Source organism: Gasterosteus aculeatus, chromosome 2, assembly GCF_964276395.1.
Source record: "Gasterosteus aculeatus chromosome 2, fGasAcu3.hap1.1, whole genome shotgun sequence".
In the NCBI taxonomy this organism is placed as follows: Eukaryota; Metazoa; Chordata; class Actinopteri; order Perciformes; family Gasterosteidae; genus Gasterosteus; species Gasterosteus aculeatus.
Genome location: NC_135689.1, coordinates 22640127 through 22658516, shown reverse-complemented (window position 1 = coordinate 22658516; position 18390 = coordinate 22640127). Strand labels below are relative to the sequence as shown.

Sequence of the window (18390 nt, the reverse complement as noted above, 5' to 3'; positions counted from 1 at the left end):
AACTGTATGTCCTCTACCTAATCTTTTAAAATGTGTCAAAGGTTTTGTAGTTTTGACAATTAAATGGAGTCACTTTCTAAGGCCTTCTCTGTGTCTTTTACAGATCGAAATGAAAAAGCTTACAGCACCTGGGATTCCCAGGCGGTCTTCCATCCAAGTACTAACCAGGCCCTACTCTGCTTAGCTTCTGAGATCAGACGAGATCAGGCGAAGCCAGAGAGGTATGGCCGTAAGCAACTGTATGTCCTCTTCCTAATATTTTAAAATGTGTCAAAGGTTTTGGAGTTTAGATAATGAAAAAGGAGTCACTTTCTAATGCCTTCTCGATTTCTTCCAGAGAGAGAAATGAAAAAGCTTACAGCACCTGGGATTCCCAGGCGGTCTTCCATCCAAGTACTAACCAGGCCCTACTCTGCTTAGCTTCTGAGATCTGACGAGATCAGGCGGAGCCAGAGAGGTATGGCCGTAAGCAACTGTATGTCCTCTTCCTAATCTTTTAAAATGTGTCAAAGGTTTTGTAGTTTTGACAATGAAATGGAGTCACTTTCTAAGGCCTTCTCTGTGTCTTTTACAGATCGAAATGAAAAAGCTTACAGCACCTGGGATTCCCAGGCGGTCTTCCATCCAAGTACTAACCAGGCCCTACTCTGCTTAGCTTCTGAGATCAGACGAGATCAGGCGGAGCCAGAGAGGTATGGCCGTAAGCAACTGTATGTCCTCTTCCTAATCTTTTAAAATGTGTCAAAGGTTTTGGAGTTTTGATAATGAAAAAGGAGTCACTTTCTAATGCCTTCTCGATTTCTTCCAGAGAGAGAAATGAAAAAGCTTACGGCACCTGGGATTCCCAGGCGGTCTTCCATCCAAGTACTAACCAGGCCCTACTCTGCTTAGCTTCTGAGATCAGACGAGATCAGGCGAAGCCAGAGAGGTATGGCCGTAAGCAACTGTATGTCCTCTTCCTAATATTTTAAAATGTGTCAAAGGTTTTGGAGTTTAGATAATGAAAAAGGAGTCACTTTCTAATGCCTTCTCGATTTCTTCCAGAGAGAGAAATGAAAAAGCTTACGGCACCTGGGATTCCCAGGCGGTCTTCCATCCAAGTACTAACCAGGCCCTACTCTGCTTAGCTTCTGAGATCTGACGAGATCAGGCGGAGCCAGAGAGGTATGGCCGTAAGCAACTGTATGTCCTCTTCCTAATCTTTTAAAATGTGTCAAAGGTTTTGTAGTTTTGACAATGAAATGGAGTCACTTTCTAAGGCCTTCTCTGTGTCTTTTACAGATCGAAATGAAAAAGCTTACAGCACCTGGGATTCCCAGGCGGTCTTCCATCCAAGTACTAACCAGGCCCTACTCTGCTTAGCTTCTGAGATCAGACGAGATCAGGCGGAGCCAGAGAGGTATGGCCGTAAGCAACTGTATGTCCTCTTCCTAATCTTTTAAAATGTGTCAAAGGTTTTGGAGTTTTGATAATGAAAAAGGAGTCACTTTCTAATGCCTTGTCGATTTCTTCCAGAGAGAGAAATGAAAAAGCTTACGGCACCTGGGATTCCCAGGCGGTCTTCCATCCAAGTACTAACCAGGCCCTACTCTGCTTAGCTTCTGAGATCAGACGAGATCAGGCGGAGCAAGAGAGGTATGGCCGTAAGCAACTGTATGTCCTCTTCCTAATCTTTTAAAATGTGTCAAAGGTTTTGTAGTTTTGACAATGAAATGGAGTCACTTTCTAAGGCCTTCTCTGTGTCTTTTACAGATCGAAATGAAAAAGCTTACAGCACCTGGGATTCCCAGGCGGTCTTCCATCCAAGTACTAACCAGGCCCTACTCTGCTTAGCTTCTGAGATCAGACGAGATCAGGCGGAGCCAGAGAGGTATGGCCGTAAGCAACTGTATGTCCTCTTCCTAATCTTTTAAAATGTGTCAAAGGTTTTGGAGTTTTGATAATGAAAAAGGAGTCACTTTCTAATGCCTTCTCGATTTCTTCCAGAGAGAGAAATGAAAAAGCTTACGGCACCTGGGATTCCCAGGCGGTCTTCCATCCAAGTACTAACCAGGCCCTACTCTGCTTAGCTTCTGAGATCTGACGAGATCAGGCGGAGCCAGAGAGGTATGGCCGTAAGCAACTGAATGTCCTCTACCTAATCTTTTAAAATGTGTCAAAGGTTTTGGAGTTTTGATAATGAAAAAGGAGTCACTTTCTAAGGCCTTCTCTGTGTCTTTTACAGATCGAAATGAAAAAGCTTACAGCACCTGGGATTCGCAGGCGGTCTTCCATCCAAGTACTAACCAGGCCCTACTCTGCTTAGCTTCTGAGATCAGACGAGATCAGGCCGAGCCAGAGAGGTATGGCCGTAAGCAACTGTATGTCCTCTTCCTAATCTTTTAAAATGTGTCAAAGGTTTTGGAGTTTTGATAATGAAAAAGGAGTCACTTTCTAATGCCTTCTCGATTTCTTCCAGAGAGAGAAATGAAAAAGCTTACGGCACCTGGGATTCCCAGGCGGTCTTCCATCCAAGTACTAACCAGGCCCTACTCTGCTTAGCTTCTGAGATCAGACGAGATCAGGCGGAGCCAGAGAGGTATGGCCGTAAGCAACTGTATGTCCTCTACCTAATCTTTTAAAATGTGTCAAAGGTTTTGTAGTTTTGACAATGAAATGGAGTCACTTTCTAAGGCCTTCTCTGTGTCTTTTACAGATCGAAATGAAAAAGCTTACAGCACCTGGGATTCCCAGGCGGCCTTCCATCCAAGTACTAACCAGGCCCTACTCTGCTTAGCTTCTGAGATCAGACGAGATCAGGCGAAGCCAGAGAGGTATGGCCGTAAGCAACTGTATGTCCTCTTCCTAATATTTTAAAATGTGTCAAAGGTTTTGGAGTTTAGATAATGAAAAAGGAGTCACTTTCTAATGCCTTCTCGATTTCTTCCAGAGAGAGAAATGAAAAAGCTTACGGCACCTGGGATTCCCAGGCGGTCTTCCATCCAAGTACTAACCAGGCCCTACTCTGCTTAGCTTCTGAGATCTGACGAGATCAGGCGGAGCCAGAGAGGTATGGCCGTAAGCAACTGTATGTCCTCTTCCTAATCTTTTAAAATGTGTCAAAGGTTTTGTAGTTTTGACAATGAAATGGAGTCACTTTCTAAGGCCTTCTCTGTGTCTTTTACAGATCGAAATGAAAAAGCTTACAGCACCTGGGATTCCCAGGCGGTCTTCCATCCAAGTACTAACCAGGCCCTACTCTGCTTAGCTTCTGAGATCTGACGAGATCAGGCGGAGCCAGAGAGGTATGGCCGTAAGCAACTGTATGTCCTCTACCTAATCTTTTAAAATGTGTCAAAGGTTTTGGAGTTTTGATAATGAAAAAGGAGTCACTTTCTAAGGCCTTCTCTGTGTCTTTTACAGATCGAAATGAAAAAGCTTACAGCACCTGGGATTCGCAGGCGGTCTTCCATCCAAGTACTAACCAGGCCCTACTCTGCTTAGCTTCTGAGATCAGACGAGATCAGGCCGAGCCAGAGAGGTATGGCCGTAAGCAACTGTATGTCCTCTTCCTAATCTTTTAAAATGTGTCAAAGGTTTTGGAGTTTTGATAATGAAAAAGGAGTCACTTTCTAATGCCTTCTCGATTTCTTCCAGAGAGAGAAATGAAAAAGCTTACGGCACCTGGGATTCCCAGGCGGTCTTCCATCCAAGTACTAACCAGGCCCTACTCTGCTTAGCTTCTGAGATCAGACGAGATCAGGCGGAGCCAGAGAGGTATGGCCGTAAGCAACTGTATGTCCTCTACCTAATCTTTTAAAATGTGTCAAAGGTTTTGTAGTTTTGACAATGAAATGGAGTCACTTTCTAAGGCCTTCTCTGTGTCTTTTACAGATAGAAATGAAAAAGCTTACGGCACCTGGGATTCCCAGGCGGTCTTCCATCCAAGTACTAACCAGGCCCTACTCTGCTTAGCTTCTGAGATCTGACGAGATCAGGCGGAGCCAGAGAGGTATGGCCGTAAGCAACTGTATGTCCTCTTCCTAATATTTTAAAATGTGTCAAAGGTTTTGGAGTTTAGATAATGAAAAAGGAGTCACTTTCTAATGCCTTCTCGATTTCTTCCAGAGAGAGAAATGAAAAAGCTTACGGCACCTGGGATGCCCAGGCGGTCTTCCATCCAAGTACTAACCAGGCCCTACTCTGCTTAGCTTCTGAGATCTGACGAGATCAGGCGGAGCCAGAGAGGTATGGCCGTAAGCAACTGTATGTCCTCTTCCTAATCTTTTAAAATGTGTCAAAGGTTTTGTAGTTTTGACAATGAAATGGAGTCACTTTCTAAGGCCTTCTCTGTGTCTTTTACAGATCGAAATGAAAAAGCTTACAGCACCTGGGATTCCCAGGCGGTCTTCCATCCAAGTACTAACCAGGCCCTACTCTGCTTAGCTTCTGAGATCAGACGAGATCAGGCGGAGCCAGAGAGGTATGGCCGTAAGCAACTGTATGTCCTCTTCCTAATCTTTTAAAATGTGTCAAAGGTTTTGGAGTTTTGATAATGAAAAAGGAGTCACTTTCTAATGCCTTCTCGATTTCTTCCAGAGAGAGAAATGAAAAAGCTTACGGCACCTGGGATTCCCAGGCGGTCTTCCATCCAAGTACTAACCAGGCCCTACTCTGCTTAGCTTCTGAGATCAGACGAGATCAGGCGGAGCAAGAGAGGTATGGCCGTAAGCAACTGTATGTCCTCTTCCTAATCTTTTAAAATGTGTCAAAGGTTTTGTAGTTTTGACAATGAAATGGAGTCACTTTCTAAGGCCTTCTCTGTGTCTTTTACAGATCGAAATGAAAAAGCTTACAGCACCTGGGATTCCCAGGCGGTCTTCCATCCAAGTACTAACCAGGCCCTACTCTGCTTAGCTTCTGAGATCAGACGAGATCAGGCCGAGCCAGAGAGGTATGGCCGTAAGCAACTGTATGTCCTCTTCCTAATCTTTTAAAATGTGTCAAAGGTTTTGGAGTTTTGATAATGAAAAAGGAGTCACTTTCTAATGCCTTCTCGATTTCTTCCAGAGAGAGAAATGAAAAAGCTTACGGCACCTGGGATTCCCAGGCGGTCTTCCATCCAAGTACTAACCAGGCCCTACTCTGCTTAGCTTCTGAGATCAGACAAGATCAGGCGGAGCCAGAGAGGTATGGCCGTAAGCAACTGTATGTCCTCTACCTAATCTTTTAAAATGTGTCAAAGGTTTTGTAGTTTTGACAATGAAATGGAGTCACTTTCTAAGGCCTTCTCTGTGTCTTTTACAGATAGAAATGAAAAAGCTTACGGCACCTGGGATTCCCAGGCGGTCTTCCATCCAAGTACTAACCAGGCCCTACTCTGCTTAGCTTCTGAGATCTGACGAGATCAGGCGGAGCCAGAGAGGTATGGCCGTAAGCAACTGTATGTCCTCTTCCTAATATTTTAAAATGTGTCAAAGGTTTTGGAGTTTAGATAATGAAAAAGGAGTCACTTTCTAATGCCTTCTCGATTTCTTCCAGAGAGAGAAATGAAAAAGCTTACGGCACCTGGGATTCCCAGGCGGTCTTCCATCCAAGTACTAACCAGGCCCTACTCTGCTTAGCTTCTGAGATCTGACGAGATCAGGCGGAGCCAGAGAGGTATGGCCGTAAGCAACTGTATGTCCTCTTCCTAATCTTTTAAAATGTGTCAAAGGTTTTGTAGTTTTGACAATGAAATGGAGTCACTTTCTAAGGCCTTCTCTGTGTCTTTTACAGATCGAAATGAAAAAGCTTACAGCACCTGGGATTCCCAGGCGGTCTTCCATCCAAGTACTAACCAGGCCCTACTCTGCTTAGCTTCTGAGATCAGACGAGATCAGGCGGAGCCAGAGAGGTATGGCCGTAAGCAACTGTATGTCCTCTTCCTAATCTTTTAAAATGTGTCAAAGGTTTTGGAGTTTTGATAATGAAAAAGGAGTCACTTTCTAATGCCTTCTCGATTTCTTCCAGAGAGAGAAATGAAAAAGCTTACGGCACCTGGGATTCCCAGGCGGTCTTCCATCCAAGTACTAACCAGGCCCTACTCTGCTTAGCTTCTGAGATCAGACGAGATCAGGCGGAGCAAGAGAGGTATGGCCGTAAGCAACTGTATGTCCTCTTCCTAATCTTTTAAAATGTGTCAAAGGTTTTGGAGTTTTGATAATGAAAAAGGAGTCACTTTCTAATGCCTTCTCGATTTCTTCCAGAGAGAGAAATGAAAAAGCTTACGGCACCTGGGATTCCCAGGCGGTCTTCCATCCAAGTACTAACCAGGCCCTACTCTGCTTAGCTTCTGAGATCAGACGAGATCAGGCGGAGCCAGAGAGGTATGGCCGTAAGCAACTGTATGTCCTCTACCTAATCTTTTAAAATGTGTCAAAGGTTTTGTAGTTTTGACAATTAAATGGAGTCACTTTCTAAGGCCTTCTCTGTGTCTTTTACAGATCGAAATGAAAAAGCTTACAGCACCTGGGATTCCCAGGAGGTCTTCCATCCAAGTACTAACCAGACCCTACTCTGCTTAGCTTCTGAGATCTGACGAGATCAGGCGGAGCCAGAGAGGTATGGCCGTAAGCAACTGTATGTCCTCTACCTAATCTTTTAAAATGTGTCAAAGGTTTTGGAGTTTTGACAATGAAATGGAGTCACTTTCTAAGTTCTTCTCTGTGTCTTTTACAGATCGAAATAAAAAAGCTTACAGCACCTGGGATTCCCAGGCGGTCTTCCATCCAAGTACTAACCAGGCCCTACTCTGCTTAGCTTCTGAGATCAGACGAGATCAGGCGGAGCCAGAGAGGTATGGCCGTAAGCAACTGGATGTCCTCTTCCTAATCTTTTAAAATGTGTCAAAGGTTTTGGAGTTTTGATAATGAAAAAGGAGTCACTTTCTAATGCCTTCTCGATTTCTTCCAGAGAGAGAAATGAAAAAGCTTACGGCACCTGGGATTCCCAGGCGGTCTTCCATCCAAGTACTAACCAGGCCCTACTCTGCTTAGCTTCTGAGATCTGACGAGATCAGGCGGAGCCAGAGAGGTATGGCCGTAAGCAACTGTATGTCCTCTACCTAATCTTTTAAAATGTGTCAAAGGTTTTGTAGTTTTGACAATTAAATGGAGTCACTTTCTAAGGCCTTCTCTGTGTCTTTTACAGATCGAAATGAAAAAGCTTACAGCACCTGGGATTCCCAGGCGGTCTTCCATCCAAGTACTAACCAGGCCCTACTCTGCTTAGCTTCTGAGATCAGACGAGATCAGGCGAAGCCAGAGAGGTATGGCCGTAAGCAACTGTATGTCCTCTTCCTAATATTTTAAAATGTGTCAAAGGTTTTGGAGTTTAGATAATGAAAAAGGAGTCACTTTCTAATGCCTTCTCGATTTCTTCCAGAGAGAGAAATGAAAAAGCTTACGGCACCTGGGATTCCCAGGCGGTCTTCCATCCAAGTACTAACCAGGCCCTACTCTGCTTAGCTTCTGAGATCTGACGAGATCAGGCGGAGCCAGAGAGGTATGGCCGTAAGCAACTGTATGTCCTCTTCCTAATCTTTTAAAATGTGTCAAAGGTTTTGTAGTTTTGACAATGAAATGGAGTCACTTTCTAAGGCCTTCTCTGTGTCTTTTACAGATCGAAATGAAAAAGCTTACAGCACCTGGGATTCCCAGGCGGTCTTCCATCCAAGTACTAACCAGGCCCTACTCTGCTTAGCTTCTGAGATCAGACGAGATCAGGCCGAGCCAGAGAGGTATGGCCGTAAGCAACTGTATGTCCTCTTCCTAATCTTTTAAAATGTGTCAAAGGTTTTGGAGTTTTGATAATGAAAAAGGAGTCACTTTCTAATGCCTTCTCGATTTCTTCCAGAGAGAGAAATGAAAAAGCTTACGGCACCTGGGATTCCCAGGCGGTCTTCCATCCAAGTACTAACCAGGCCCTACTCTGCTTAGCTTCTGAGATCTGACGAGATCAGGCGGAGCCAGAGAGGTATGGCCGTAAGCAACTGTATGTCCTCTTCCTAATCTTTTAAAATGTGTCAAAGGTTTTGTAGTTTTGACAATGAAATGGAGTCACTTTCTAAGGCCTTCTCTGTGTCTTTTACAGATCGAAATGAAAAAGCTTACAGCACCTGGGATTCCCAGGCGGTCTTCCATCCAAGTACTAACCAGGCCCTACTCTGCTTAGCTTCTGAGATCAGACGAGATCAGGCCGAGCCAGAGAGGTATGGCCGTAAGCAACTGTATGTCCTCTTCCTAATCTTTTAAAATGTGTCAAAGGTTTTGGAGTTTTAATAATGAAAAAGGAGTCACTTTCTAATGCCTTCTCGATTTCTTCCAGAGAGAGAAATGAAAAAGCTTACGGCACCTGGGATTCCCAGGCGGTCTTCCATCCAAGTACTAACCAGGCCCTACTCTGCTTAGCTTCTGAGATCAGACGAGATCAGGCGGAGCCAGAGAGGTATGGCCGTAAGCAACTGTATGTCCTCTACCTAATCTTTTAAAATGTGTCAAAGGTTTTGTAGTTTTGACAATTAAATGGAGTCACTTTCTAAGGCCTTCTCTGTGTCTTTTACAGATCGAAATGAAAAAGCTTACAGCACCTGGGATTCCCAGGCGGTCTTCCATCCAAGTACTAACCAGGCCCTACTCTGCTTAGCTTCTGAGATCTGACGAGATCAGGCGGAGCCAGAGAGGTATGGCCGTAAGCAACTGTATGTCCTCTACCTAATCTTTTAAAATGTGTCAAAGGTTTTGGAGTTTTGACAATGAAATGGAGTCACTTTCTAAGTTCTTCTTTGTGTCTTTTACAGATCGAAATAAAAAAGCTTACAGCACCTGGGATTCCCAGGCGGTCTTCCATCCAAGTACTAACCAGGCCCTACTCTGCTTAGCTTCTGAGATCAGACGAGATCAGGCGGAGCCAGAGAGGTATGGCCGTAAGCAACTGTATGTCCTCTTCCTAATCTTTTAAAATGTGTCAAAGGTTTTGGAGTTTTGATAATGAAAAAGGAGTCACTTTCTAATGCCTTCTCGATTTCTTCCAGAGAGAGAAATGAAAAAGCTTACGGCACCTGGGATTCCCAGGCGGTCTTCCATCCAAGTACTAACCAGGCCCTACTCTGCTTAGCTTCTGAGATCTGACGAGATCAGGCGGAGCCAGAGAGGTATGGCCGTAAGCAACTGTATGTCCTCTTCCTAATCTTTTAAAATGTGTCAAAGGTTTTGTAGTTTTGACAATGAAATGGAGTCACTTTCTAAGGCCTTCTCTGTGTCTTTTACAGATCGAAATGAAAAAGCTTACAGCACCTGGGATTCCCAGGCGGTCTTCCATCCAAGTACTAACCAGGCCCTACTCTGCTTAGCTTCTGAGATCAGACGAGATCAGGCGGAGCCAGAGAGGTATGGCCGTAAGCAACTGTATGTCCTCTACCTAATCTTTTAAAATGTGTCAAAGGTTTTGGAGTTTTGATAATGAAAAAGGAGTCACTTTCTAAGGCCTTCTCTGTGTCTTTTACAGATCGAAATGAAAAAGCTTACAGCACCTGGGATTCGCAGGCGGTCTTCCATCCAAGTACTAACCAGGCCCTACTCTGCTTAGCTTCTGAGATCAGACGAGATCAGGCCGAGCCAGAGAGGTATGGCCGTAAGCAACTGTATGTCCTCTTCCTAATCTTTTAAAATGTGTCAAAGGTTTTGGAGTTTTGATAATGAAAAAGGAGTCACTTTCTAATGCCTTCTCGATTTCTTCCAGAGAGAGAAATGAAAAAGCTTACGGCACCTGGGATTCCCAGGCGGTCTTCCATCCAAGTACTAACCAGGCCCTACTCTGCTTAGCTTCTGAGATCAGACGAGATCAGGCGGAGCCAGAGAGGTATGGCCGTAAGCAACTGTATGTCCTCTACCTAATCTTTTAAAATGTGTCAAAGGTTTTGTAGTTTTGACAATGAAATGGAGTCACTTTCTAAGGCCTTCTCTGTGTCTTTTACAGATAGAAATGAAAAAGCTTACGGCACCTGGGATTCCCAGGCGGTCTTCCATCCAAGTACTAACCAGGCCCTACTCTGCTTAGCTTCTGAGATCTGACGAGATCAGGCGGAGCCAGAGAGGTATGGCCGTAAGCAACTGTATGTCCTCTTCCTAATATTTTAAAATGTGTCAAAGGTTTTGGAGTTTAGATAATGAAAAAGGAGTCACTTTCTAATGCCTTCTCGATTTCTTCCAGAGAGAGAAATGAAAAAGCTTACGGCACCTGGGATTCCCAGGCGGTCTTCCATCCAAGTACTAACCAGGCCCTACTCTGCTTAGCTTCTGAGATCTGACGAGATCAGGCGGAGCCAGAGAGGTATGGCCGTAAGCAACTGTATGTCCTCTTCCTAATCTTTTAAAATGTGTCAAAGGTTTTGTAGTTTTGACAATGAAATGGAGTCACTTTCTAAGGCCTTCTCTGTGTCTTTTACAGATCGAAATAAAAAAGCTTACAGCACCTGGGATTCCCAGGCGGTCTTCCATCCAAGTACTAACCAGGCCCTACTCTGCTTAGCTTCTGAGATCAGACGAGATCAGGCGAAGCCAGAGAGGTATGGCCGTAAGCAACTGTATGTCCTCTTCCTAATATTTTAAAATGTGTCAAAGGTTTTGGAGTTTAGATAATGAAAAAGGAGTCACTTTCTAATGCCTTCTCGATTTCTTCCAGAGAGAGAAATGAAAAAGCTTACGGCACCTGGGATTCCCAGGCGGTCTTCCATCCAAGTACTAACCAGGCCCTACTCTGCTTAGCTTCTGAGATCAGACGAGATCAGGCGGAGCCAGAGAGGTATGGCCGTAAGCAACTGTATGTCCTCTTCCTAATCTTTTAAAATGTGTCAAAGGTTTTGGAGTTTTGATAATGAAAAAGGAGTCACTTTCTAATGCCTTCTCGATTTCTTCCAGAGAGAGAAATGAAAAAGCTTACGGCACCTGGGATTCCCAGGCGGTCTTCCATCCAAGTACTAACCAGGCCCTACTCTGCTTAGCTTCTGAGATCTGACGAGATCAGGCGGAGCCAGAGAGGTATGGCCGTAAGCAACTGTATGTCCTCTACCTAATCTTTTAAAATGTGTCAAAGGTTTTGTAGTTTTGACAATTAAATGGAGTCACTTTCTAAGGCCTTCTCTGTGTCTTTTACAGATCGAAATGAAAAAGCTTACAGCACCTGGGATTCCCAGGCGGTCTTCCATCCAAGTACTAACCAGGCCCTACTCTGCTTAGCTTCTGAGATCAGACGAGATCAGGCGAAGCCAGAGAGGTATGGCCGTAAGCAACTGTATGTCCTCTTCCTAATATTTTAAAATGTGTCAAAGGTTTTGGAGTTTAGATAATGAAAAAGGAGTCACTTTCTAATGCCTTCTCGATTTCTTCCAGAGAGAGAAATGAAAAAGCTTACAGCACCTGGGATTCCCAGGCGGTCTTCCATCCAAGTACTAACCAGGCCCTACTCTGCTTAGCTTCTGAGATCTGACGAGATCAGGCAGAGCCAGAGAGGTATGGCCGTAAGCAACTGTATGTCCTCTTCCTAATCTTTTAAAATGTGTCAAAGGTTTTGTAGTTTTGACAATGAAATGGAGTCACTTTCTAAGGCCTTCTCTGTGTCTTTTACAGATCGAAATGAAAAAGCTTACAGCACCTGGGATTCCCAGGCGGTCTTCCATCCAAGTACTAACCAGGCCCTACTCTGCTTAGCTTCTGAGATCTGACGAGATCAGGCGGAGCCAGAGAGGTATGGCCGTAAGCAACTGTATGTCCTCTTCCTAATCTTTTAAAATGTGTCAAAGGTTTTGTAGTTTTGACAAAGAAATGGAGTCACTTTCTAAGGCCTTCTCTGTGTCTTTTACAGATCGAAATGAAAAAGCTTACAGCACCTGGGATTCCCAGGCGGTCTTCCATCCAAGTACTAACCAGGCCCTACTCTGCTTAGCTTCTGAGATCAGACGAGATCAGGCAGAGCCAGAGAGGTATGGCCGTAAGCAACTGTATGTCCTCTTCCTAATCTTTTAAAATGTGTCTAAGGTTTTGGAGTTTTGATAATGAAAAAGGAGTCACTTTCTAATGCCTTCTCGATTTCTTCCAGAGAGAGAAATGAAAAAGCTTACGGCACCTGGGATTCCCAGGCGGTCTTCCATCCAAGTACTAACCAGGCCCTACTCTGCTTAGCTTCTGAGATCAGACGAGATCAGGCGGAGCCAGAGAGGTATGGCCGTAAGCAACCTTATGTCCTCTACCTAATCTTTTAAAATGTGTCAAAGGTTTTGTAGTTTTGACAATTAAATGGAGTCACTTTCTAAGGCCTTCTCTGTGTCTTTTACAGATCGAAATGAAAAAGCTTACAGCACCTGGGATTCCCAGGCGGTCTTCCATCCAAGTACTAACCAGGCCCTACTCTGCTTAGCTTCTGAGATCTGACGAGATCAGGCGGAGCCAGAGAGGTATGGCCGTAAGCAACTGTATGTCCTCTACCTAATCTTTTAAAATGTGTCAAAGGTTTTGGAGTTTTGACAATGAAATGGAGTCACTTTCTAAGTTCTTCTTTGTGTCTTTTACAGATCGAAATAAAAAAGCTTACAGCACCTGGGATTCCCAGGCGGTCTTCCATCCAAGTACTAACCAGGCCCTACTCTGCTTAGCTTCTGAGATCAGACGAGATCAGGCGGAGCCAGAGAGGTATGGCCGTAAGCAACTGTATGTCCTCTTCCTAATCTTTTAAAATGTGTCAAAGGTTTTGTAGTTTTGACAAAGAAATGGAGTCACTTTCTAAGGCCTTCTCTGTGTCTTTTACAGATCGAAATGAAAAAGCTTACAGCACCTGGGATTCCCAGGCGGTCTTCCATCCAAGTACTAACCAGGCCCTACTCTGCTTAGCTTCTGAGATCAGACGAGATCAGGCAGAGCCAGAGAGGTATGGCCGTAAGCAACTGTATGTCCTCTTCCTAATCTTTTAAAATGTGTCTAAGGTTTTGGAGTTTTGATAATGAAAAAGGAGTCACTTTCTAATGCCTTCTCGATTTCTTCCAGAGAGAGAAATGAAAAAGCTTACGGCACCTGGGATTCCCAGGCGGTCTTCCATCCAAGTACTAACCAGGCCCTACTCTGCTTAGCTTCTGAGATCTGACGAGATCAGGCGGAGCCAGAGAGGTATGGCCGTAAGCAACTGTATGTCCTCTTCCTAATCTTTTAAAATGTGTCAAAGGTTTTGTAGTTTTGACAATGAAATGGAGTCACTTTCTAAGGCCTTCTCTGTGTCTTTTACAGATCGAAATGAAAAAGCTTACAGCACCTGGGATTCCCAGGCGGTCTTCCATCCAAGTACTAACCAGGCCCTACTCTGCTTAGCTTCTGAGATCAGACGAGATCAGGCGGAGCCAGAGAGGTATGGCCGTAAGCAACTGTATGTCCTCTACCTAATCTTTTAAAATGTGTCAAAGGTTTTGGAGTTTTGATAATGAAAAAGGAGTCACTTTCTAAGGCCTTCTCTGTGTCTTTTACAGATCGAAATGAAAAAGCTTACAGCACCTGGGATTCGCAGGCGGTCTTCCATCCAAGTACTAACCAGGCCCTACTCTGCTTAGCTTCTGAGATCAGACGAGATCAGGCCGAGCCAGAGAGGTATGGCCGTAAGCAACTGTATGTCCTCTTCCTAATCTTTTAAAATGTGTCAAAGGTTTTGGAGTTTTGATAATGAAAAAGGAGTCACTTTCTAATGCCTTCTCGATTTCTTCCAGAGAGAGAAATGAAAAAGCTTACGGCACCTGGGATTCCCAGGCGGTCTTCCATCCAAGTACTAACCAGGCCCTACTCTGCTTAGCTTCTGAGATCAGACGAGATCAGGCGGAGCCAGAGAGGTATGGCCGTAAGCAACTGTATGTCCTCTACCTAATCTTTTAAAATGTGTCAAAGGTTTTGTAGTTTTGACAATGAAATGGAGTCACTTTCTAAGGCCTTCTCTGTGTCTTTTACAGATCGAAATAAAAAAGCTTACAGCACCTGGGATTCCCAGGCGGTCTTCCATCCAAGTACTAACCAGGCCCTACTCTGCTTAGCTTCTGAGATCAGACGAGATCAGGCGAAGCCAGAGAGGTATGGCCGTAAGCAACTGTATGTCCTCTTCCTAATATTTTAAAATGTGTCAAAGGTTTTGGAGTTTAGATAATGAAAAAGGAGTCACTTTCTAATGCCTTCTCGATTTCTTCCAGAGAGAGAAATGAAAAAGCTTACGGCACCTGGGATTCCCAGGCGGTCTTCCATCCAAGTACTAACCAGGCCCTACTCTGCTTAGCTTCTGAGATCAGACGAGATCAGGCGGAGCCAGAGAGGTATGGCCGTAAGCAACTGTATGTCCTCTTCCTAATCTTTTAAAATGTGTCAAAGGTTTTGGAGTTTTGATAATGAAAAAGGAGTCACTTTCTAATGCCTTCTCGATTTCTTCCAGAGAGAGAAATGAAAAAGCTTACGGCACCTGGGATTCCCAGGCGGTCTTCCATCCAAGTACTAACCAGGCCCTACTCTGCTTAGCTTCTGAGATCTGACGAGATCAGGCGGAGCCAGAGAGGTATGGCCGTAAGCAACTGTATGTCCTCTACCTAATCTTTTAAAATGTGTCAAAGGTTTTGTAGTTTTGACAATTAAATGGAGTCACTTTCTAAGGCCTTCTCTGTGTCTTTTACAGATCGAAATGAAAAAGCTTACAGCACCTGGGATTCCCAGGCGGTCTTCCATCCAAGTACTAACCAGGCCCTACTCTGCTTAGCTTCTGAGATCAGACGAGATCAGGCGAAGCCAGAGAGGTATGGCCGTAAGCAACTGTATGTCCTCTTCCTAATATTTTAAAATGTGTCAAAGGTTTTGGAGTTTAGATAATGAAAAAGGAGTCACTTTCTAATGCCTTCTCGATTTCTTCCAGAGAGAGAAATGAAAAAGCTTACAGCACCTGGGATTCCCAGGCGGTCTTCCATCCAAGTACTAACCAGGCCCTACTCTGCTTAGCTTCTGAGATCTGACGAGATCAGGCAGAGCCAGAGAGGTATGGCCGTAAGCAACTGTATGTCCTCTTCCTAATCTTTTAAAATGTGTCAAAGGTTTTGTAGTTTTGACAATGAAATGGAGTCACTTTCTAAGGCCTTCTCTGTGTCTTTTACAGATCGAAATGAAAAAGCTTACAGCACCTGGGATTCCCAGGCGGTCTTCCATCCAAGTACTAACCAGGCCCTACTCTGCTTAGCTTCTGAGATCTGACGAGATCAGGCGGAGCCAGAGAGGTATGGCCGTAAGCAACTGTATGTCCTCTTCCTAATCTTTTAAAATGTGTCAAAGGTTTTGTAGTTTTGACAAAGAAATGGAGTCACTTTCTAAGGCCTTCTCTGTGTCTTTTACAGATCGAAATGAAAAAGCTTACAGCACCTGGGATTCCCAGGCGGTCTTCCATCCAAGTACTAACCAGGCCCTACTCTGCTTAGCTTCTGAGATCAGACGAGATCAGGCAGAGCCAGAGAGGTATGGCCGTAAGCAACTGTATGTCCTCTTCCTAATCTTTTAAAATGTGTCTAAGGTTTTGGAGTTTTGATAATGAAAAAGGAGTCACTTTCTAATGCCTTCTCGATTTCTTCCAGAGAGAGAAATGAAAAAGCTTACGGCACCTGGGATTCCCAGGCGGTCTTCCATCCAAGTACTAACCAGGCCCTACTCTGCTTAGCTTCTGAGATCAGACGAGATCAGGCGGAGCCAGAGAGGTATGGCCGTAAGCAACCTTATGTCCTCTACCTAATCTTTTAAAATGTGTCAAAGGTTTTGTAGTTTTGACAATTAAATGGAGTCACTTTCTAAGGCCTTCTCTGTGTCTTTTACAGATCGAAATGAAAAAGCTTACAGCACCTGGGATTCCCAGGCGGTCTTCCATCCAAGTACTAACCAGGCCCTACTCTGCTTAGCTTCTGAGATCTGACGAGATCAGGCGGAGCCAGAGAGGTATGGCCGTAAGCAACTGTATGTCCTCTACCTAATCTTTTAAAATGTGTCAAAGGTTTTGGAGTTTTGACAATGAAATGGAGTCACTTTCTAAGTTCTTCTTTGTGTCTTTTACAGATCGAAATAAAAAAGCTTACAGCACCTGGGATTCCCAGGCGGTCTTCCATCCAAGTACTAACCAGGCCCTACTCTGCTTAGCTTCTGAGATCAGACGAGATCAGGCGGAGCCAGAGAGGTATGGCCGTAAGCAACTGTATGTCCTCTTCCTAATCTTTTAAAATGTGTCAAAGGTTTTGTAGTTTTGACAAAGAAATGGAGTCACTTTCTAAGGCCTTCTCTGTGTCTTTTACAGATCGAAATGAAAAAGCTTACAGCACCTGGGATTCCCAGGCGGTCTTCCATCCAAGTACTAACCAGGCCCTACTCTGCTTAGCTTCTGAGATCAGACGAGATCAGGCAGAGCCAGAGAGGTATGGCCGTAAGCAACTGTATGTCCTCTTCCTAATCTTTTAAAATGTGTCTAAGGTTTTGGAGTTTTGATAATGAAAAAGGAGTCACTTTCTAATGCCTTCTCGATTTCTTCCAGAGAGAGAAATGAAAAAGCTTACGGCACCTGGGATTCCCAGGCGGTCTTCCATCCAAGTACTAACCAGGCCCTACTCTGCTTAGCTTCTGAGATCAGACGAGATCAGGCGAAGCCAGAGAGGTATGGCCGTAAGCAACTGTATGTCCTCTTCCTAATATTTTAAAATGTGTCAAAGGTTTTGGAGTTTAGATAATGAAAAAGGAGTCACTTTCTAATGCCTTCTCGATTTCTTCCAGAGAGAGAAATGAAAAAGCTTACGGCACCTGGGATTCCCAGGCGGTCTTCCATCCAAGTACTAACCAGGCCCTACTCTGCTTAGCTTCTGAGATCTGACGAGATCAGGCGGAGCCAGAGAGGTATGGCCGTAAGCAACTGTATGTCCTCTTCCTAATCTTTTAAAATGTGTCAAAGGTTTTGTAGTTTTGACAATGAAATGGAGTCACTTTCTAAGGCCTTCTCTGTGTCTTTTACAGATCGAAATGAAAAAGCTTACAGCACCTGGGATTCCCAGGCGGTCTTCCATCTAAGTACTAACCAGGCCCTACTCTGCTTAGCTTCTGAGATCAGACGAGATCAGGCGGAGCCAGAGAGGTATGGCCGTAAGCAACTGTATGTCCTCTTCCTAATCTTTTAAAATGTGTCAAAGGTTTTGGAGTTTTGATAATGAAAAAGGAGTCACTTTCTAATGCCTTCTCGATTTCTTCCAGAGAGAGAAATGAAAAAGCTTACGGCACCTGGGATTCCCAGGCGGTCTTCCATCCAAGTACTAACCAGGCCCTACTCTGCTTAGCTTCTGAGATCTGACGAGATCAGGCGGAGCCAGAGAGGTATGGCCGTAAGCAACTGTATGTCCTCTTCCTAATCTTTTAAAATGTGTCAAAGGTTTTGTAGTTTTGACAATGAAATGGAGTCACTTTCTAAGGCCTTCTCTGTGTCTTTTACAGATCGAAATGAAAAAGCTTACAGCACCTGGGATTCCCAGGCGGTCTTCCATCCAAGTACTAACCAGGCCCTACTCTGCTTAGCTTCTGAGATCAGACGAGATCAGGCGGAGCCAGAGAGGTATGGCCGTAAGCAACTGTATGTCCTCTACCTAATCTTTTAAAATGTGTCAAAGGTTTTGGAGTTTTGATAATGAAAAAGGAGTCACTTTCTAAGGCCTTCTCTGTGTCTTTTACAGATCGAAATGAAAAAGCTTACAGCACCTGGGATTCGCAGGCGGTCTTCCATCCAAGTACTAACCAGGCCCTACTCTGCTTAGCTTCTGAGATCAGACGAGATCAGGCCGAGCCAGAGAGGTATGGCCGTAAGCAACTGTATGTCCTCTTCCTAATCTTTTAAAATGTGTCAAAGGTTTTGGAGTTTTGATAATGAAAAAGGAGTCACTTTCTAATGCCTTCTCGATTTCTTCCAGAGAGAGAAATGAAAAAGCTTACGGCACCTGGGATTCCCAGGCGGTCTTCCATCCAAGTACTAACCAGGCCCTACTCTGCTTAGCTTCTGAGATCAGACGAGATCAGGCGGAGCCAGAGAGGTATGGCCGTAAGCAACTGTATGTCCTCTACCTAATCTTTTAAAATGTGTCAAAGGTTTTGTAGTTTTGACAATGAAATGGAGTCACTTTCTAAGGCCTTCTCTGTGTCTTTTACAGATCGAAATAAAAAAGCTTACAGCACCTGGGATTCCCAGGCGGTCTTCCATCCAAGTACTAACCAGGCCCTACTCTGCTTAGCTTCTGAGATCAGACGAGATCAGGCGAAGCCAGAGAGGTATGGCCGTAAGCAACTGTATGTCCTCTTCCTA

At 44.5% G+C, this 18390-nt stretch overlaps 78 non-coding genes across 78 annotated transcripts; all 78 read right to left on the bottom strand.

Moving 5' to 3' along the window:
* Positions 1–116: 116 nt before the first annotated feature.
* LOC144392930 (5S ribosomal RNA) lies at positions 117–235 on the bottom strand. The gene has a single exon (XR_013456044.1). It is a non-coding gene; the product is annotated as a 5S ribosomal RNA (ribosomal RNA).
* Positions 236–352: 117 nt separating this feature from the next.
* LOC144390031 (5S ribosomal RNA) lies at positions 353–471 on the bottom strand. The gene has a single exon (XR_013454088.1). It is a non-coding gene; the product is annotated as a 5S ribosomal RNA (ribosomal RNA).
* A 116-nt stretch (positions 472–587) lies between these two features.
* On the bottom strand, positions 588–706 carry LOC144396471 (5S ribosomal RNA). The gene has a single exon (XR_013458617.1). It is a non-coding gene; the product is annotated as a 5S ribosomal RNA (ribosomal RNA).
* Positions 707–823: 117 nt separating this feature from the next.
* LOC144400887 (5S ribosomal RNA) lies at positions 824–942 on the bottom strand. The gene has a single exon (XR_013462822.1). It is a non-coding gene; the product is annotated as a 5S ribosomal RNA (ribosomal RNA).
* Positions 943–1059: 117 nt separating this feature from the next.
* LOC144398390 (5S ribosomal RNA) lies at positions 1060–1178 on the bottom strand. Its single transcript, XR_013460537.1, has one exon. It is a non-coding gene; the product is annotated as a 5S ribosomal RNA (ribosomal RNA).
* A 116-nt stretch (positions 1179–1294) lies between these two features.
* Positions 1295–1413, bottom strand: LOC144396470 (5S ribosomal RNA). Its single transcript, XR_013458616.1, has one exon. It is a non-coding gene; the product is annotated as a 5S ribosomal RNA (ribosomal RNA).
* Positions 1414–1530: 117 nt separating this feature from the next.
* On the bottom strand, positions 1531–1649 carry LOC144397257 (5S ribosomal RNA). Its single transcript, XR_013459402.1, has one exon. It is a non-coding gene; the product is annotated as a 5S ribosomal RNA (ribosomal RNA).
* Positions 1650–1765: 116 nt separating this feature from the next.
* On the bottom strand, positions 1766–1884 carry LOC144396469 (5S ribosomal RNA). The gene has a single exon (XR_013458615.1). It is a non-coding gene; the product is annotated as a 5S ribosomal RNA (ribosomal RNA).
* Positions 1885–2001: 117 nt separating this feature from the next.
* On the bottom strand, positions 2002–2120 carry LOC144398378 (5S ribosomal RNA). Its single transcript, XR_013460525.1, has one exon. It is a non-coding gene; the product is annotated as a 5S ribosomal RNA (ribosomal RNA).
* A 117-nt stretch (positions 2121–2237) lies between these two features.
* Positions 2238–2356, bottom strand: LOC144399715 (5S ribosomal RNA). Its single transcript, XR_013461861.1, has one exon. It is a non-coding gene; the product is annotated as a 5S ribosomal RNA (ribosomal RNA).
* A 117-nt stretch (positions 2357–2473) lies between these two features.
* Positions 2474–2592, bottom strand: LOC144401812 (5S ribosomal RNA). The gene has a single exon (XR_013463747.1). It is a non-coding gene; the product is annotated as a 5S ribosomal RNA (ribosomal RNA).
* Positions 2593–2708: 116 nt separating this feature from the next.
* Positions 2709–2827, bottom strand: LOC144398259 (5S ribosomal RNA). The gene has a single exon (XR_013460406.1). It is a non-coding gene; the product is annotated as a 5S ribosomal RNA (ribosomal RNA).
* A 117-nt stretch (positions 2828–2944) lies between these two features.
* LOC144398367 (5S ribosomal RNA) lies at positions 2945–3063 on the bottom strand. Its single transcript, XR_013460514.1, has one exon. It is a non-coding gene; the product is annotated as a 5S ribosomal RNA (ribosomal RNA).
* Positions 3064–3179: 116 nt separating this feature from the next.
* LOC144390030 (5S ribosomal RNA) lies at positions 3180–3298 on the bottom strand. Its single transcript, XR_013454087.1, has one exon. It is a non-coding gene; the product is annotated as a 5S ribosomal RNA (ribosomal RNA).
* A 117-nt stretch (positions 3299–3415) lies between these two features.
* Positions 3416–3534, bottom strand: LOC144399713 (5S ribosomal RNA). The gene has a single exon (XR_013461859.1). It is a non-coding gene; the product is annotated as a 5S ribosomal RNA (ribosomal RNA).
* Positions 3535–3651: 117 nt separating this feature from the next.
* Positions 3652–3770, bottom strand: LOC144401811 (5S ribosomal RNA). The gene has a single exon (XR_013463746.1). It is a non-coding gene; the product is annotated as a 5S ribosomal RNA (ribosomal RNA).
* A 116-nt stretch (positions 3771–3886) lies between these two features.
* Positions 3887–4005, bottom strand: LOC144398356 (5S ribosomal RNA). Its single transcript, XR_013460503.1, has one exon. It is a non-coding gene; the product is annotated as a 5S ribosomal RNA (ribosomal RNA).
* A 117-nt stretch (positions 4006–4122) lies between these two features.
* On the bottom strand, positions 4123–4241 carry LOC144398544 (5S ribosomal RNA). The gene has a single exon (XR_013460691.1). It is a non-coding gene; the product is annotated as a 5S ribosomal RNA (ribosomal RNA).
* Positions 4242–4357: 116 nt separating this feature from the next.
* Positions 4358–4476, bottom strand: LOC144396468 (5S ribosomal RNA). The gene has a single exon (XR_013458614.1). It is a non-coding gene; the product is annotated as a 5S ribosomal RNA (ribosomal RNA).
* Positions 4477–4593: 117 nt separating this feature from the next.
* On the bottom strand, positions 4594–4712 carry LOC144397256 (5S ribosomal RNA). Its single transcript, XR_013459401.1, has one exon. It is a non-coding gene; the product is annotated as a 5S ribosomal RNA (ribosomal RNA).
* Positions 4713–4828: 116 nt separating this feature from the next.
* Positions 4829–4947, bottom strand: LOC144399227 (5S ribosomal RNA). Its single transcript, XR_013461372.1, has one exon. It is a non-coding gene; the product is annotated as a 5S ribosomal RNA (ribosomal RNA).
* Positions 4948–5064: 117 nt separating this feature from the next.
* On the bottom strand, positions 5065–5183 carry LOC144398508 (5S ribosomal RNA). The gene has a single exon (XR_013460655.1). It is a non-coding gene; the product is annotated as a 5S ribosomal RNA (ribosomal RNA).
* Positions 5184–5299: 116 nt separating this feature from the next.
* LOC144398345 (5S ribosomal RNA) lies at positions 5300–5418 on the bottom strand. Its single transcript, XR_013460492.1, has one exon. It is a non-coding gene; the product is annotated as a 5S ribosomal RNA (ribosomal RNA).
* A 117-nt stretch (positions 5419–5535) lies between these two features.
* LOC144398334 (5S ribosomal RNA) lies at positions 5536–5654 on the bottom strand. The gene has a single exon (XR_013460481.1). It is a non-coding gene; the product is annotated as a 5S ribosomal RNA (ribosomal RNA).
* A 116-nt stretch (positions 5655–5770) lies between these two features.
* Positions 5771–5889, bottom strand: LOC144396467 (5S ribosomal RNA). Its single transcript, XR_013458613.1, has one exon. It is a non-coding gene; the product is annotated as a 5S ribosomal RNA (ribosomal RNA).
* Positions 5890–6006: 117 nt separating this feature from the next.
* Positions 6007–6125, bottom strand: LOC144397254 (5S ribosomal RNA). The gene has a single exon (XR_013459399.1). It is a non-coding gene; the product is annotated as a 5S ribosomal RNA (ribosomal RNA).
* A 117-nt stretch (positions 6126–6242) lies between these two features.
* LOC144401810 (5S ribosomal RNA) lies at positions 6243–6361 on the bottom strand. The gene has a single exon (XR_013463745.1). It is a non-coding gene; the product is annotated as a 5S ribosomal RNA (ribosomal RNA).
* A 116-nt stretch (positions 6362–6477) lies between these two features.
* Positions 6478–6596, bottom strand: LOC144398188 (5S ribosomal RNA). Its single transcript, XR_013460335.1, has one exon. It is a non-coding gene; the product is annotated as a 5S ribosomal RNA (ribosomal RNA).
* A 116-nt stretch (positions 6597–6712) lies between these two features.
* On the bottom strand, positions 6713–6831 carry LOC144396466 (5S ribosomal RNA). Its single transcript, XR_013458612.1, has one exon. It is a non-coding gene; the product is annotated as a 5S ribosomal RNA (ribosomal RNA).
* Positions 6832–6948: 117 nt separating this feature from the next.
* On the bottom strand, positions 6949–7067 carry LOC144398323 (5S ribosomal RNA). Its single transcript, XR_013460470.1, has one exon. It is a non-coding gene; the product is annotated as a 5S ribosomal RNA (ribosomal RNA).
* Positions 7068–7183: 116 nt separating this feature from the next.
* LOC144392919 (5S ribosomal RNA) lies at positions 7184–7302 on the bottom strand. The gene has a single exon (XR_013456043.1). It is a non-coding gene; the product is annotated as a 5S ribosomal RNA (ribosomal RNA).
* Positions 7303–7419: 117 nt separating this feature from the next.
* On the bottom strand, positions 7420–7538 carry LOC144398312 (5S ribosomal RNA). The gene has a single exon (XR_013460459.1). It is a non-coding gene; the product is annotated as a 5S ribosomal RNA (ribosomal RNA).
* A 116-nt stretch (positions 7539–7654) lies between these two features.
* Positions 7655–7773, bottom strand: LOC144399225 (5S ribosomal RNA). The gene has a single exon (XR_013461370.1). It is a non-coding gene; the product is annotated as a 5S ribosomal RNA (ribosomal RNA).
* Positions 7774–7890: 117 nt separating this feature from the next.
* On the bottom strand, positions 7891–8009 carry LOC144398301 (5S ribosomal RNA). The gene has a single exon (XR_013460448.1). It is a non-coding gene; the product is annotated as a 5S ribosomal RNA (ribosomal RNA).
* Positions 8010–8125: 116 nt separating this feature from the next.
* LOC144399224 (5S ribosomal RNA) lies at positions 8126–8244 on the bottom strand. Its single transcript, XR_013461369.1, has one exon. It is a non-coding gene; the product is annotated as a 5S ribosomal RNA (ribosomal RNA).
* A 117-nt stretch (positions 8245–8361) lies between these two features.
* On the bottom strand, positions 8362–8480 carry LOC144401809 (5S ribosomal RNA). Its single transcript, XR_013463744.1, has one exon. It is a non-coding gene; the product is annotated as a 5S ribosomal RNA (ribosomal RNA).
* A 116-nt stretch (positions 8481–8596) lies between these two features.
* On the bottom strand, positions 8597–8715 carry LOC144390029 (5S ribosomal RNA). The gene has a single exon (XR_013454086.1). It is a non-coding gene; the product is annotated as a 5S ribosomal RNA (ribosomal RNA).
* A 116-nt stretch (positions 8716–8831) lies between these two features.
* LOC144396465 (5S ribosomal RNA) lies at positions 8832–8950 on the bottom strand. The gene has a single exon (XR_013458611.1). It is a non-coding gene; the product is annotated as a 5S ribosomal RNA (ribosomal RNA).
* Positions 8951–9067: 117 nt separating this feature from the next.
* Positions 9068–9186, bottom strand: LOC144398290 (5S ribosomal RNA). Its single transcript, XR_013460437.1, has one exon. It is a non-coding gene; the product is annotated as a 5S ribosomal RNA (ribosomal RNA).
* A 116-nt stretch (positions 9187–9302) lies between these two features.
* On the bottom strand, positions 9303–9421 carry LOC144396463 (5S ribosomal RNA). The gene has a single exon (XR_013458609.1). It is a non-coding gene; the product is annotated as a 5S ribosomal RNA (ribosomal RNA).
* Positions 9422–9538: 117 nt separating this feature from the next.
* Positions 9539–9657, bottom strand: LOC144399712 (5S ribosomal RNA). The gene has a single exon (XR_013461858.1). It is a non-coding gene; the product is annotated as a 5S ribosomal RNA (ribosomal RNA).
* A 117-nt stretch (positions 9658–9774) lies between these two features.
* Positions 9775–9893, bottom strand: LOC144401808 (5S ribosomal RNA). The gene has a single exon (XR_013463743.1). It is a non-coding gene; the product is annotated as a 5S ribosomal RNA (ribosomal RNA).
* A 116-nt stretch (positions 9894–10009) lies between these two features.
* On the bottom strand, positions 10010–10128 carry LOC144398279 (5S ribosomal RNA). Its single transcript, XR_013460426.1, has one exon. It is a non-coding gene; the product is annotated as a 5S ribosomal RNA (ribosomal RNA).
* Positions 10129–10245: 117 nt separating this feature from the next.
* On the bottom strand, positions 10246–10364 carry LOC144398267 (5S ribosomal RNA). The gene has a single exon (XR_013460414.1). It is a non-coding gene; the product is annotated as a 5S ribosomal RNA (ribosomal RNA).
* Positions 10365–10480: 116 nt separating this feature from the next.
* On the bottom strand, positions 10481–10599 carry LOC144392908 (5S ribosomal RNA). Its single transcript, XR_013456042.1, has one exon. It is a non-coding gene; the product is annotated as a 5S ribosomal RNA (ribosomal RNA).
* Positions 10600–10716: 117 nt separating this feature from the next.
* LOC144401807 (5S ribosomal RNA) lies at positions 10717–10835 on the bottom strand. The gene has a single exon (XR_013463741.1). It is a non-coding gene; the product is annotated as a 5S ribosomal RNA (ribosomal RNA).
* A 117-nt stretch (positions 10836–10952) lies between these two features.
* Positions 10953–11071, bottom strand: LOC144398256 (5S ribosomal RNA). The gene has a single exon (XR_013460403.1). It is a non-coding gene; the product is annotated as a 5S ribosomal RNA (ribosomal RNA).
* A 116-nt stretch (positions 11072–11187) lies between these two features.
* Positions 11188–11306, bottom strand: LOC144392897 (5S ribosomal RNA). Its single transcript, XR_013456041.1, has one exon. It is a non-coding gene; the product is annotated as a 5S ribosomal RNA (ribosomal RNA).
* A 117-nt stretch (positions 11307–11423) lies between these two features.
* LOC144397560 (5S ribosomal RNA) lies at positions 11424–11542 on the bottom strand. The gene has a single exon (XR_013459706.1). It is a non-coding gene; the product is annotated as a 5S ribosomal RNA (ribosomal RNA).
* A 116-nt stretch (positions 11543–11658) lies between these two features.
* On the bottom strand, positions 11659–11777 carry LOC144390028 (5S ribosomal RNA). The gene has a single exon (XR_013454085.1). It is a non-coding gene; the product is annotated as a 5S ribosomal RNA (ribosomal RNA).
* Positions 11778–11893: 116 nt separating this feature from the next.
* LOC144398037 (5S ribosomal RNA) lies at positions 11894–12012 on the bottom strand. The gene has a single exon (XR_013460184.1). It is a non-coding gene; the product is annotated as a 5S ribosomal RNA (ribosomal RNA).
* A 117-nt stretch (positions 12013–12129) lies between these two features.
* LOC144401806 (5S ribosomal RNA) lies at positions 12130–12248 on the bottom strand. The gene has a single exon (XR_013463740.1). It is a non-coding gene; the product is annotated as a 5S ribosomal RNA (ribosomal RNA).
* Positions 12249–12364: 116 nt separating this feature from the next.
* Positions 12365–12483, bottom strand: LOC144390027 (5S ribosomal RNA). The gene has a single exon (XR_013454084.1). It is a non-coding gene; the product is annotated as a 5S ribosomal RNA (ribosomal RNA).
* A 116-nt stretch (positions 12484–12599) lies between these two features.
* LOC144396462 (5S ribosomal RNA) lies at positions 12600–12718 on the bottom strand. The gene has a single exon (XR_013458608.1). It is a non-coding gene; the product is annotated as a 5S ribosomal RNA (ribosomal RNA).
* A 116-nt stretch (positions 12719–12834) lies between these two features.
* On the bottom strand, positions 12835–12953 carry LOC144398036 (5S ribosomal RNA). The gene has a single exon (XR_013460183.1). It is a non-coding gene; the product is annotated as a 5S ribosomal RNA (ribosomal RNA).
* A 117-nt stretch (positions 12954–13070) lies between these two features.
* Positions 13071–13189, bottom strand: LOC144398245 (5S ribosomal RNA). Its single transcript, XR_013460392.1, has one exon. It is a non-coding gene; the product is annotated as a 5S ribosomal RNA (ribosomal RNA).
* A 116-nt stretch (positions 13190–13305) lies between these two features.
* Positions 13306–13424, bottom strand: LOC144396461 (5S ribosomal RNA). The gene has a single exon (XR_013458607.1). It is a non-coding gene; the product is annotated as a 5S ribosomal RNA (ribosomal RNA).
* Positions 13425–13541: 117 nt separating this feature from the next.
* On the bottom strand, positions 13542–13660 carry LOC144399711 (5S ribosomal RNA). The gene has a single exon (XR_013461857.1). It is a non-coding gene; the product is annotated as a 5S ribosomal RNA (ribosomal RNA).
* Positions 13661–13777: 117 nt separating this feature from the next.
* On the bottom strand, positions 13778–13896 carry LOC144401805 (5S ribosomal RNA). The gene has a single exon (XR_013463739.1). It is a non-coding gene; the product is annotated as a 5S ribosomal RNA (ribosomal RNA).
* A 116-nt stretch (positions 13897–14012) lies between these two features.
* On the bottom strand, positions 14013–14131 carry LOC144392886 (5S ribosomal RNA). Its single transcript, XR_013456040.1, has one exon. It is a non-coding gene; the product is annotated as a 5S ribosomal RNA (ribosomal RNA).
* A 117-nt stretch (positions 14132–14248) lies between these two features.
* On the bottom strand, positions 14249–14367 carry LOC144401804 (5S ribosomal RNA). Its single transcript, XR_013463738.1, has one exon. It is a non-coding gene; the product is annotated as a 5S ribosomal RNA (ribosomal RNA).
* A 117-nt stretch (positions 14368–14484) lies between these two features.
* LOC144398234 (5S ribosomal RNA) lies at positions 14485–14603 on the bottom strand. Its single transcript, XR_013460381.1, has one exon. It is a non-coding gene; the product is annotated as a 5S ribosomal RNA (ribosomal RNA).
* Positions 14604–14719: 116 nt separating this feature from the next.
* On the bottom strand, positions 14720–14838 carry LOC144392875 (5S ribosomal RNA). Its single transcript, XR_013456039.1, has one exon. It is a non-coding gene; the product is annotated as a 5S ribosomal RNA (ribosomal RNA).
* Positions 14839–14955: 117 nt separating this feature from the next.
* LOC144397559 (5S ribosomal RNA) lies at positions 14956–15074 on the bottom strand. The gene has a single exon (XR_013459705.1). It is a non-coding gene; the product is annotated as a 5S ribosomal RNA (ribosomal RNA).
* A 116-nt stretch (positions 15075–15190) lies between these two features.
* LOC144390019 (5S ribosomal RNA) lies at positions 15191–15309 on the bottom strand. Its single transcript, XR_013454076.1, has one exon. It is a non-coding gene; the product is annotated as a 5S ribosomal RNA (ribosomal RNA).
* A 116-nt stretch (positions 15310–15425) lies between these two features.
* LOC144398035 (5S ribosomal RNA) lies at positions 15426–15544 on the bottom strand. The gene has a single exon (XR_013460182.1). It is a non-coding gene; the product is annotated as a 5S ribosomal RNA (ribosomal RNA).
* A 117-nt stretch (positions 15545–15661) lies between these two features.
* Positions 15662–15780, bottom strand: LOC144401801 (5S ribosomal RNA). The gene has a single exon (XR_013463736.1). It is a non-coding gene; the product is annotated as a 5S ribosomal RNA (ribosomal RNA).
* A 116-nt stretch (positions 15781–15896) lies between these two features.
* LOC144390017 (5S ribosomal RNA) lies at positions 15897–16015 on the bottom strand. Its single transcript, XR_013454075.1, has one exon. It is a non-coding gene; the product is annotated as a 5S ribosomal RNA (ribosomal RNA).
* A 116-nt stretch (positions 16016–16131) lies between these two features.
* Positions 16132–16250, bottom strand: LOC144396460 (5S ribosomal RNA). The gene has a single exon (XR_013458606.1). It is a non-coding gene; the product is annotated as a 5S ribosomal RNA (ribosomal RNA).
* Positions 16251–16366: 116 nt separating this feature from the next.
* On the bottom strand, positions 16367–16485 carry LOC144398033 (5S ribosomal RNA). The gene has a single exon (XR_013460180.1). It is a non-coding gene; the product is annotated as a 5S ribosomal RNA (ribosomal RNA).
* A 117-nt stretch (positions 16486–16602) lies between these two features.
* Positions 16603–16721, bottom strand: LOC144400886 (5S ribosomal RNA). Its single transcript, XR_013462821.1, has one exon. It is a non-coding gene; the product is annotated as a 5S ribosomal RNA (ribosomal RNA).
* Positions 16722–16838: 117 nt separating this feature from the next.
* On the bottom strand, positions 16839–16957 carry LOC144398223 (5S ribosomal RNA). The gene has a single exon (XR_013460370.1). It is a non-coding gene; the product is annotated as a 5S ribosomal RNA (ribosomal RNA).
* Positions 16958–17073: 116 nt separating this feature from the next.
* On the bottom strand, positions 17074–17192 carry LOC144397075 (5S ribosomal RNA). The gene has a single exon (XR_013459220.1). It is a non-coding gene; the product is annotated as a 5S ribosomal RNA (ribosomal RNA).
* Positions 17193–17309: 117 nt separating this feature from the next.
* On the bottom strand, positions 17310–17428 carry LOC144398212 (5S ribosomal RNA). The gene has a single exon (XR_013460359.1). It is a non-coding gene; the product is annotated as a 5S ribosomal RNA (ribosomal RNA).
* Positions 17429–17544: 116 nt separating this feature from the next.
* LOC144396459 (5S ribosomal RNA) lies at positions 17545–17663 on the bottom strand. Its single transcript, XR_013458605.1, has one exon. It is a non-coding gene; the product is annotated as a 5S ribosomal RNA (ribosomal RNA).
* A 117-nt stretch (positions 17664–17780) lies between these two features.
* On the bottom strand, positions 17781–17899 carry LOC144399710 (5S ribosomal RNA). The gene has a single exon (XR_013461856.1). It is a non-coding gene; the product is annotated as a 5S ribosomal RNA (ribosomal RNA).
* A 117-nt stretch (positions 17900–18016) lies between these two features.
* On the bottom strand, positions 18017–18135 carry LOC144401800 (5S ribosomal RNA). The gene has a single exon (XR_013463735.1). It is a non-coding gene; the product is annotated as a 5S ribosomal RNA (ribosomal RNA).
* Positions 18136–18251: 116 nt separating this feature from the next.
* On the bottom strand, positions 18252–18370 carry LOC144392853 (5S ribosomal RNA). Its single transcript, XR_013456037.1, has one exon. It is a non-coding gene; the product is annotated as a 5S ribosomal RNA (ribosomal RNA).
* Between the last annotated feature and the right edge of the window lie 20 nt (positions 18371–18390).